This window comes from Lycorma delicatula, chromosome 5 (genome assembly GCF_047948215.1).
Source record: "Lycorma delicatula isolate Av1 chromosome 5, ASM4794821v1, whole genome shotgun sequence".
NCBI classification, from domain to species: domain Eukaryota; kingdom Metazoa; phylum Arthropoda; class Insecta; order Hemiptera; family Fulgoridae; genus Lycorma; species Lycorma delicatula.
The window spans coordinates 61,103,224-61,116,272 of record NC_134459.1 but is presented as its reverse complement, the minus strand read 5'-3'; the positions used below and the strand labels follow the sequence as shown (position 1 = coordinate 61,116,272).

The 13,049-nt window shown below is 30.6% G+C and overlaps 1 long non-coding RNA gene across 1 annotated transcript in view; it reads left to right on the top strand.

The window, feature by feature from the left end:
• The first annotated feature begins 1,848 nt into the window (after positions 1–1,848).
• LOC142324441 (uncharacterized) overlaps positions 1,849–13,049 on the top strand; it is a 123,991-nt gene continuing 112,790 nt past the window's right edge. Inside the window, exons 1-2 of the long non-coding RNA XR_012756289.1 lie at positions 1,849–2,042; positions 11,790–11,877. This is a non-coding gene — a long non-coding RNA (uncharacterized LOC142324441). The remainder of the gene's footprint in view (positions 2,043–11,789; positions 11,878–13,049) is intronic.

Below are 13,049 nucleotides of genomic sequence, written 5' to 3'. Positions count from 1 at the left end.
AAGCTGGAATACATGTTTTTTATTCTTTTGCTCTATTTCTCTTCGGTTTAAATATTTTTCAAAATGTTTTTGAAAGTTTTACTTCATATATAAAGCCATCAAGAAATGGCTAAAATTTTTTAAAATTGTAGCCATTTCAAATAAACACCTAAAATGCAAAAAAAATATTTTTGAAAATTTTTTTATTTTTTATTTTAGTGTTTATTGAAGGGTGTGTAGAATCAGAAAAAACATTACTTAAGAAAATTTAAGCTTAACCAAGATATGAATATTTTTAGAAAGTATTCTCTTAAAATTTATCTTCCACCTTTAAAAAATATAAATTCAGTTTTTGATTCTACCTGCAACTTTAATTTTTATTGTTTATAAGTTTTATATATATAAAACACACGTGCATGTTTACACGTATTGGTGTATGTGCATGTTTGTGTATTTTATTATTTGATGATAATTCTCTTTGAAATTTCTAAAACGATTCTCTATTACTCCAGTAGTTCAAACTTAAGCGTTGTTAATTGATTTGACTTGGTAATTATTGAAATGCAATTTAATCTGGTTTAGTTTAATAGAATCTCTTTTGTTAAAACTAATTGATTTTAAATTAATTTAATAAATTAGTTTTACTTATTATTTCATAATAACAATTTAATTTAAATTCATAGTTAATTAGATTTCCGAAAAAATAACGAAAACACGGAAGTATTTGATTTATATCGTATGATAAAATTCAAATAGTATTGGAGACTTTCCAAAAATTACTTTACTGAATGTTTACAAAATCACGTTTAACTTATAGAATACTACGTAAATCTCTATAATGGTGTAAATAGATAACCTGTTTTCTGTTGATCGAGTACCATAACAAAAAAAAAAAAAAAAAAATAGGCGATCTGACATAAGTTATTCCTAAAGCCGTTAATCGTTCTCAGATCAATAAGTATCCCTTGTCAGGCTTACTATAGAAAGTAAAATTTCCCGTTGTCTGTTTTATTTTGTAAAACATACTGTTGCACATCGCATGTTAAGGCCACCAAAATGTAGGGAATGATATATGTTACTAGTTAAAACTGTTTACAGTAGGATTGGCTGAAAAAGTAAACATTACTTCACTTTTTCACATTACTGGGACTCTTTCTCCGAGTCCCAGTACGTCCTTTACCTGAGATGTTTTACATTTGTCATAGTCGTAGGAAAGACCAAGGGAGATTGTGTACAGCAACAATTAAAAGATTATTCCTAACTTTTGTTTCTTCTTTCTAGTAACAATGAAATATTACATTTTTCCAAGTTGGGGAAATGGTAACATAATAACGGGGAAATCACTCCTTTATAGATTAAAATAAGCGGGGATGTTACTTATGAAATTAATTGTTGTAGTTAATGGAAATGACTAATCGTAAATATGGTTATTGAATGGAAAAAGTATACATTTTTCACCACTTTAATTATTTCAAGATGAGAAATGTTAACCCTACAATGGCTTGGTGTAGCCTTTTGGCAACAACACGGTACATCACGTATACGTTAAAATAAAGAATAAATCTAGCCGTTCGGTTACTTCACGCATTTCAGGATAAATTATACAGTATATAGTACAACTTTTTTCCGTAGATAGCAGCAGTATTCGTATTCTATGCCTTCAAAATTATCTTCTATACATCACAAATAGTCCGTACTGATCTTCTAATAAATGTAAGTACTTCTTTACATATTAATGTTTTTCCAAAAAAAAATTTCCATTAAATATCTACAGTAATAATAGCTAATAGATTTTTTTTTGAATAATTTCCATCTTTGAGTGCAGTTTGAGGTTATGTGTACAGATTAGTGTTGTACGTTGTACGGTGTTAGTGTATGTACGCTGTTAACTTCTGATTTGATCGTAGTTTTTTTATTACTTTCAATACATTAAGCGTTTAAATTTATTAAATAAAAATGAATATTGAATCAGATGAAGTGTATGTAATTGACGTTTAAGAAAATTTACCGTGGAAGATATTTACGAAGATATTCGTAGTGAAATCGAATTTACTGATGATGAGGTAGATCCTGCTTTTAATAAAAATATATTATTTAATGAATTAGATGTAGATGAAATTGATGTTCACCCTGATGAATAAGTATGTTCTGATGTTGAACGTCCATCTGCTTCAACATCACAGATTAGTAAACTGATAAGTTGTGCATCTTCTGCCTTGTTAGGCCAAATACCTTTACAAAAGGAGAAAATTCAGGAATATTTTAGTGATCCTTGTTATTGTACAAATGAACCTAAAATTATTAAACCTGCCAAGCAACCACTTCTGTGGAAAAGTAAATTTCTTGAAGTTAATGACACTGATTTGGTTTTTATCCAAACCAGTGTGTATAACACTGATTTACCTGAGGAAATAAATTCTTTAAATATACCTTATGAACTTTTAGGTTATTTTTTTTGATAATGAAAGTATAGAACACATTTTGCAACATATTCCGTTATACAGTACATAAAAATCCACTGAAAAATCAGTCAAAATTATACCCAATGAGATAAAAAATATGTTGGTGTTTGTATAAATACAAGTTGGCCTTAAAAATGTTGGATACTACTGGCATCCATTAATTGGTATACCATTATTCAAGAGACAATGGCAGTTAATAAATTTGAAACTATAAATTGGTAGTTAATAAATTTGAAACTGTAAGCATTATATTCATGTAAATGGTAATAATAAATTAGTTCCTCAAGGGCAATCTGGTCATGACAATCTATTTTAAGTTAAGACCAGTGCTTGAACACCTTTTGAAAAGGTTTTCTAAGTTCCAGTAGAAGAATCTTTGTCAATTGATGAACAAATATGCCCCACTAAAGCACATCATCAAATAAAACAATATTTACTGAATAAGCCTACAAATATAAGTATAAGTTATTTTTACTGAGCAGTGCATCTGGTTTCACTTACAATATCAAAATTTATTCTGGACAAGAAACTGATGTTGATAGATGTACAGCTGATTAACCAGATTGGATGCTATTAGCAATGCTGTAGTGAGACTGGCAAGAATAATCCCAGAAAATAAAAATCATAAACTTTAATAACTTTAACTATTTCACATTAATTCCTTTTATGGTCTATTTAAAAAAAAGGTATTTGGTAATTGGGCATGGTGCGTCATAACCGGATATCTAAATGTAAGCTTCCTTAAGATGAAAAACTGAAAAAACAGTGAAGGGGAACTAATGTTGAATTTGTTAGGAGTATTGGTGGAACTGAAGTCTCCAGTTTAGTTTGGAGAGACAAGAAAGTTGTCATCATTTGTTGGCACCCAACCTGTGTAGGATGTTGTACATTATAATAGAAAAACAAAGTCCCATGAAAAGGTACCTTGATTAAATGTGATCGATCATATATGACATATAATAAACACATGGGTGGTGTTGACTTAATGACAGTTTAATTGGGTAAGGAAGAATTGTAATGAGAACAAGGTAATCGTAATGATGATAAAGACAATGGTACCTTCAGTTGTATCATATGATTGATATAACAGTTGTAAATGTTTAGTTATTATACAGGTGAGTTTTAGAAAATAAAGGTACCAGTAGGAAACAAAAAGCCCTGTCATTATTTGTTTTTTGGAAATAACGTAAGTATTATGTAAAATTGGTATAAATATAACACCAACTAGAGGTCGTCCTAGTTCCAGCAAAGAAGAACTGCCAAAGCAAAGATTAAAATCTTCAACTAATACTTCAGCTGATGTTTGTTTGGATAAATATGAATACTAACCCAAACATATCATCAAAAAATCAAAATTTAACATTCCAAATTGTAAAGGATTTACAAAATTGAAGTGCACGAAGTGTTTTGTTTCAATAACAAAAATAGTTGTTTTATGACATATCATACTGTTGAACATAATTAGGCTATTTATTTGTGAAGATAATGTAATAATTATTGTTTTCAGGTTTTTTCGAATATTGCCTTATTGAACTTAGAATATAAAATTAATTGTAGGCTAAAGAATATTATTATGATGTTAAACAAATATCAATATAAAGCATTTAAAAAAAATATTTTTTGCTTGTGGCTTATTAAAAATGTGAGTCTACTGTTATAATGCAAACAGTCATGATTGTATATGTATTTTAACCTTTGACATTATTTTAATTCTTTAACTTAATTGTAATGTTTTAATTCCTAATGATGGTTTTGAAATAAACCGAAAGATCTTGAGTCTCACTTAATTTACTGGTAAGATGAAGTTTCATTTTTTAATAATTTATCAAAGATAAAGTGTTAATTTAAATAAAAAATGTTTTTTTCTCAAAAGTCTTTGATTATGCAATAATTTTTGATGGTAAGCATAGAAAATGTGTTATAAAACTACAATAAAAATAATTTATATTATTTGTCTTTTCAAAATATCTTAAGTTTATTTAATTTAGTTTTCTCTTTTTTTCTTGTTTTAATTTTTTCAAATTTATTAAAATTGCATATTTTAAATTATATTGCAGAGAATGATAGTTTTTTATATGATTCAACATTAGAAAATATTTTTGTAATATAATTAAATAGTATAAACGGTACTTAAGTATTAACGCCACCGCAGCTACAGCTTTATTTAAAACAAAGTAATCAATCTGATTTCGGTGGAAAATGAACAGTCTCTTTATTAATTATAATAAATGGTTATTTATATTTATTTATTTTATAAATATAATTTAACCAAACTTAACCTACGCTCGCTTCGCTCGCTAACCTAGACTAATTAACACCATAATGTTTTCAGTATTTATTTAATAAATTCATAATTATAGCAATTATTTATTATTTAAATTATCAAAATTAACTCCTGTTAATTAGTCAAGGTTAGCGAGGGTAGGTTAAGTTTGATTAAATTATATTTATAAAATAAATAAATATAAATAACCATTTCTTCAAATTAATAGAGACTGTTTTGAATCTATGTTAAACGCTATATCGGCCCATTTTCCACCGAAATCCGATTGACTACTTTGTTTTTTAATAAAGCTGTAGCTGCGGTGGCGTTAATACGTAAGTACCGCATAAACAAAGTGAAAATAATTCAGAACCTAAATAGATGGTCCTAAATGCATAAAGTAGCCGTTAGGCAACCATATAAAAAAAAACTTCTAAATAATTTAAAAACCTATGTTTAATTTTTTAACTATTTTTTCTATATATTACACATTATTTTTAGGGGAAAAAAAATTTTTTTTTAATTTTAAAATGCATGCATTGTATTTTTAAAAAGGGTAATTATTTTATATAATTGTATTATCGACCTGAATAATCTTTATCGTCGACTCTCGCAGGTGTATTAAGTTTCTAGTCCCAGATAATTAGGTAATGTTGTAGAAACTTTTAGAATTTGAATCCGGCAATTTTAAAATATGAAGTATAAAAATTATTTTTAATGCCATTAACGGCAACTTGAAATTCATTAATTTTGTTCTTTAGTAACGAAAACTACCTTCTCTATGTGTTTCTGTGGACCAACTAGGGTAAAAAATCAACATTACTTTTCACGGTTGCGCTTTTTTTGTAAATGTCAGAACTTTATGTGTTTGGTCTACCAGGTAATTATTACAGGTGTCTTCAATGCTGAACTGTATGCTATCGAAATGGCCATGAATATAATTTTTTTTTAACCTCCGGGTCTACAGTCAAGCAATTCTTTCCGCAGAGATGAGTGTTTTTTAGCGTGTGTGAAAAATGCCATGCCTGACCGGGATTCGAACCCAGGACCTCCGGGTGAAAGGCCGAGACGCTACTATTCGTGCCACGGAGACCGGCGGCCTTCAATATCATTAGATCAAAATATCATCTCATCCTTATCTGTAGCGATTCATACAGTGCTCTCCAAGTTTCTTTAGAAGATTTATATTCCAGACATATTACTACTGTCACCGAAATACATGATACACAGGTGAATTTCTACTGGATCCTAAGCAATGTGAGAATCCTAGGTAACGAACGTGCGGATTCTGCTGCTAAAGATGCATATAGCCAACCGACTTTATCTACTCGAGTTACACCTACCGATTTCATTAATTCCATTAAACATAAACTTCGAAGAAGGTGGCAAAATGACTGGACTGCTCCCACGGATAATAAACTGCGATACATAAAAGATACGGTGTTGCCAAGGGACTCTTCATGCAGGAAATTTCACCGAGAGGAAGTGGTCTTGTATCGATTGCTATTAGAACATACCGAGGCACTCATGCACGCCTGATGTCAGCGGAGAGCGCATCACTATGGGTCCGATGCGACTGCCGCTTGACTGTGCACCACATCCTAGTGGACTGCATATGATATGCGGTCTTATACCGCAAATTTAAATTGCCGAGGGACATACGGTGCATCCTGGGAAATGACAAGGACGTACTAGACCGGGTATTATTACTTCTAAAAAGAATTAATATACTTAATAAGATTTAACCCGTCAAAATTTTGATATTCACGTTTCATGTATTCTAATTGTTGTGTTTCTTTTATTATTTAATTGTTATTCCTATTATTAACTTAGTTTTCGTCATAGTTTTAATCCTGTTTGCTAATACTTTTATATCCGAGTAGAAGCCGCTTTTAACCCGGGTGATGATAACAGGAGGCGTTTTTCAGAAAAAAAAAAAATACTTTTCAAAAATACTTTGTGGAACAAGTAAAAAATTCACTGCTATTAAAAAGGATGCAACTTATCCTTTCAAGACTCCTAGCCTCCTTTGAACCCTGATATTGAAATATTGCAGTATTCGAATCTTTCTTATAAAAAAAAGTTGCTGTAAGAGGAGAATAAAAACTCAATACTTTCGAATCTAGTCCCCTCTACATGTCTAGTTAAGCCCTCTACATGTCTAGCTATTTTCAATTAATAAAAATAGCAAGTGCAAAAACTCACTAGTGACGTAGTACAGCCGTTCTTTGACTGCTAATAAAAATTTAAGCCCTTTTAGAAATATATACAAACATATGTATTTATAATGTATAAATAATAATACTATATATTATATTTATTTACGCTGTTGATTTTTATCACACTTCAAACTTTTCAATTTTCAAAATAATGTTCCTTAAGATGTTCCTAGTGTTGTGGAACCTTCAGGTCTGTGGGACTGTAGTTTAACTTTTATAAAATACCTATAATTTGATAGTTTTACATATTTAATGGTTAATATAGACAAAATAATGAGAATATTTAAAAAAAAATGAAATAAATATACTTTGTTAAATGTCTATCTATTTCTATATCTATCTATCTATCTAGATATATAAAATAACATGTGTGTCATTTATAATCAACTCAAGCACAAAATTTAGTGACAAAATTGATGAAAATCTGTATTCTTTTTATGGTGTAAGTGCAGACAAAGAAGGATTTTTTGAAATTCTGAATTTAAAGGTTTAAAACGGAATAACAATGAAATTTACAAGTTTTTGAATTTCTCGGTAACAAATGAAGATATCAACTTGATTGTTGGTGTATGTAATCTTCATGTGAATATCTAAAAACTAATATCTAGATTTTTTGAAATTCCGAGTTTAAATGATTAAAATGGATCTTGAATTTTTTTCAAATCCCGGCTAATTTTTTAATTTCTTGGTATCAAGTGAAGAAATCAACTTGTTTTTTGGTTTGTTTAATTTTCATGTAAATATCTAAAAACAAAATCTAGATTTAGTCTTGAAAAGGGTGAAGAAAGTTAAAAATATTTTGAACAATGATTGAACAGTTTTTCCATTTCCATTTATACTGAACGAGATATCACTTGATTTGGGCTTACAAATATTCTTCAGATAAATATCTAAAAGCTATTTTCGGTTTTTTAAGGGTGCAATGATGTACAGCGCGGCGGCTCAACCATCATAGTCACTGCCATGGTTACTGCATGTGCGACACGACTGGATCCAGTTTCTTGACTAAAAAACATAATATAAAAAACAAATTGACCACGACAGGAAACGCAAGTAACCATATAGAGTGGGCGAAGCCGTGAAGGGGATGCCTATATATATATATATATATATATATATAAAATCGATTTATTTAAACATTTAACTTATCTTGTTAAGGTGATTCACGAATAATGAAACAAACTTTCAGGATATTTTCTAATGGTGAAAATAAAGAACAAAGTTCATATAAGTGTAGATTCGGAAACAATTCGTTAGCGAGTGTCTACTGGCGATAGATTTTGCCCTGATTTTTGCGCCTTCGGTAAAATTAAGCCAGACTGTAATTCTTGGCATCCGAATTAAAAGGTAAATTTAGTAGTTTTATATGAAATCTTACCTGTTTTACATTGGAAAAAAATCTGATGTGGGCACCACGTAACTTCCTTGTACGCCTATTAAATTACATATACACGTTTTTTAGTACTCTTCATTTAAACTTATTTCATTTGAAAGTGCGATCGATCCTCCAATTCTTTAGTAAAATAGACAGTTACACAATAGCTGAAACTACAGAACGTGTACACAAATTAAGATCAGAAGAATTATATCAAACTAAAGAGCGATTAAATAATTGGCAACAAAAAATAAATAAACGAAACGATGATCAACTCCGACTTAAGGGGAATATTGTCCGACAATATCAGAGAAGTAATGAACCAAAAGATAAGAATTTTTTGCAGTTTATTAAAGATCGGGCATGTATGCCTCAGTGTATATGGTGTTTTTCTAAGGATCTATTTTTCATTCGCTCTGTAGTTAACTTTAATGTAGCTAAAATTAAACAGAAATTCCAGAATAATTAAATAAAATTAAACTAGAAAATCCAAAAATAATACGATTCTAAATTATAATTTTGAATTAAAATTAAATTATCAGATTCTTCATCATATTTATTACATGTACACTATTACTATTACATATACACATTTGTAAAATTATAAAAAATGTTATTTCACTAACGACTTATGATATTTTTTCATATTTTTTTTGTTGTTATTAGTTATTGTAAAAGTTTTGTTTTACAATCATGAGTTAATAATTATTAATAAATCAATCTCTCTCTTCCTTGCTTTATTAATATACATAATGACTAATATTACATATATAATTCCTGTTGTGAGACAAAAGTCTCCAGGGTAAGCAGTAAAACAGTAAAAAATTTTAATTCAGTTTGGTCTCCTTGAACGGAGTGTCATTCTGGAGTTCATTCTATCGTCTTTCTCTTGCCGGGTCAAGCCATGTTTCAATCGTCGATCTTCCAACTGCCTACACCAACTGTTCTTCGGTCTTCCTCGTTTCCTGACTGGCGGGATATCAAGAGCCATTATCTTTTTTGTAACACTTGAAGGGTGCTGAGAATCAATCTTTTCGAACCAATCGTTTCGCTCTCGAGAGATTTTTTCCGCCACTGACTCTTTTATTTGAAGGGAGCCTCGTATTCGTTCGCTTCTGATGCGGTCCAACTTAGTCACACCAAGAGACATGCGACACATTTTCATCTTTGCGGTCGTGAGATCTCGATCAAACTGCTCGTATCGTGTCCAACACTTTGCTCCATATGTAAGTGCGGGTCTAACCACTGTAGTATACATTCGGCCCTTAAGTTTTGGAGGCATACGCTTGTCGCAAAGAACAGCCGAAATCTGCTGCCACTTCAACCACGGTGATTCGATGGTTCACATCTTGCTCACAGCCGCCTCTTTGATTCAATATAGATCCAAGATACTTAAAACTTGTACACTTCGGCATAACTTGACCGTTGATCATAACGTCAGGCGATGGTGCTTGTGCATCGCTCAATGGCAAGAACATATATTCCGTTTTGGATTCACTGATTTTCAGACTTTCAAGTGCACATTTCCAGCCATTGAAAACATCCTGCAGCACCGTAACACTTTCACTCGCGAGACCCACATCGTCAGCAAAAAGTACGCTCAGCAGCAATTCATCCATGATGTGCGTTGTCAGATAATTAATAACAATGTTAAAGAGCAGTGGGCTCAGCACGCTGCCTTGGTGTACCCCATGTTCATATGAAAAGCCGTTGATGATCCTGCCATGCATCTCACCCTTGTGGTCGCATCGCGATATATGTCCACAATGATTTCAACATATCGTTCTGGAACACCGTGACTTCACCTCTAATAAATCAATATATTTAAATTAAAAGTAAAGATAAAAAAAGGAGATGAAGTTTGATTCGAAATGATGTTCCTTCCCTTGTAAGATCCAAATATTTCATTAATTAAAATTTTATTTGGCTGTAACTCTGGTACCAATGAAAATAAGTACCACTTATGATATATTGTTGAAAAGCTCTCAATGAGGGCTTATTACTGCAGTTAAGAAAAAGTCCAAAATTCAAAGGTTTTGGGATTTTGGGCTTTTTTGGTTCAGTCGATTGCAATCAAAAGAGGAGGTGTACTAGATGTTACAACAATTTAAATCCAAAATTTAAATTTACTACGGCTAATAGTGTTTGAGTTATACGAGATACATACGTACGTACTACGTACATACGTCATGCCGAAACTAGTCGAAATGGGGTTCAGGGATAATCAAAATAGATATTTCCGTTGAAATCTGAAATATTTCGCATCACAATACTTCGTGGAAGGAAGTAAAAGTGAGTCACAGATCTGTATTTTTAGTAGTTTTAGATAAAAAATGAGTGATGTTATATGAAATCTTACCTGTTTTACATTCGGGGAAAAAATAGATCACATAACTAACTATTTTTATTAGTTTTCGAGAAATCTGAGGTAAAAGACAAAATATCGGGGTCGAAAAACACATTATGTTATGTTTGGCGTTATATAACTTTGTTAAGTGGGTAATAAAATCATAAAAGGTATAAGCAAAAGTTATAGAAAATTTAATTCTAAATAAAATCCACAAAAACTAAATACAAACATAAGAATTTCTAAGTTTATTTAAATACAGTACAAATTTATCAAAATGTGGCAGATTTTAAAAAAAGTTTTTTTTTTTTACCCAGTCTTTTATCTTGTACTCCAGATTTTTCAAAACTTCTCATACTTTTTTTAATTTTCTTATTTTCGACTATTGACTTGAAATTATTTTAGAAAATGTTTCCTCTTTTTGATAACTGTTTTCAAACCTTATTAGACTTTTAATCGTCCCCATACCAAAAGTTAGTTTTTCCATTTACTGTTTAATCAATTTAGCGATATTAAAATCGTTTTTCTTTTTGTTTAATGAAGCGTTATCAACAATTTTTTTTCTTTTTCATTATTCAAAAATATTGTTATTCGAGTGGTAATAACTTTATTCAGACCTAATACCTAGTACAGGATTGTGTATAAAAATAATAATAATAATAATATCCTAGTACAAGATTGAACGTGTGCTAATTCTTATAAAATATTACTTATATAAAAAGTAATCTTAGGGTGTTTTTTTTTATTATTCTTCCTTTTAAAAGAAAGAAAATTAGTGAAGTTGTAAGAAAAAATAGTGATCTCCAACTTTAGCAGTGATGGAAAAGTTAAATTTTTTTTAGTATATATAAATACCGGTAATATACAAATACGACGTAATTGATTACATCGTCAAAATTATAAAATAATTTTTTAAGTCGATTATTTTGTCTTTGTTTTATAAAAAAACGTTTTAGTCTAGCAGTAACCACCTTCAGTTAAAAACTATTTATATTTAACATTTTAAATCTGGTATTTAATTTTGGTTTTTGTTTAGGTTATATATTGCATTTTGTATTAAAAAAAAGAGTGCAAAAATATACGTGGCATTAAGAAAAAAAATTGTTTCCTTGTTTTGACTGATGTACTCGTGTTCCTGTTTCAGGGGCCCCATGAGTCCAACATAACAAACTTATTTCGGTATACGTAATCCATCCATCTGTAGCTGTCACTTCTTTCGTGATCGATTACAGGTAAGCATGAAAATACAAAAATGTAATAAATTCTTTATTTTTATTATATAACTTATTTAGTTACATATTCACGTATAAAAGGTTAGGTTTTTGTGATAAATTACTGTGGCTTCAGGAGGACAAAAATAAAAACAATAGTTTACTACTATCAACCAGATACACATTACGTTACATTTATTAATATTGCATAATTTCATATCATTTAACTTTGTGTTTTTTTTTTTTTTTTGCTGATTAAATATCGTATTAATAGATGAAACGGAGACATTATTTCATTAATTTCATTTTGAACTACGTGTATGTGCATGATAATGCAGATACTTATTTACGCAGTTTAGGGATTAATAAAAAACGAGCAGAGTAATATAGCGCGCGTTGATTTTTTTCAAACATTAGTGTAGTTACTAGAGTTACTGATGACCTTGAATGAACTCGCCGGCGCGATGTAACGACAGGGGGGATCGTCAGTTGAGCAATGGCTACCGTGCAAGAAAAAGTGTCCATACTTTATATATATATATGGCTTTCATGAATCCATATATTGGTAACAGTATGATTTCATGAAAACGGATCTGTTATTACTGTTCGAATGTGTTCAGCGTAGCTAACAACTACTTACAGCGTAGGTAACGTAAGACTTATCCTAGCTGTTGTTTGTAGAAGTGAGATTTTACTACAGCTTGTGCGATCGTGTTAGTGTAGTAAAGTACCGGGTTGGTCTAGTGGTGAACGCGTCTTCCCAAATCAGCTGATTTGGAAGTCGAGAATTCCAGCGTTCAATTCCTAGTTAAGGCAGTTTTATACGAATTTGAATACTAGATCGTGGATACCGGTGTTCTTTGGTGATTGGGTTTCAAATTGACCACACATCTCAGGAATGGTCGAACTGAGACAAAGCTATACAAATTGTACAAGTCTATACACTTCATTTACACTCATACATATCATTCTCATTCATCCTCTGACGGAACTCAAACAGTTTTTGTTAAAATCTATAAATGTTTAATATGTGCTCCTCTGGTGACACGGTTCACATCAACACGAAAGTCTAGCTCTTGCCAAACTCGTTCTAACATGTCATTTTCGATAGAGTTGATTGTATTGAATATGCGATCCTGTAGCTCAGCGATATCGTGCGGCATTGGTGGGATAAACACTTTATCTTTCACGTA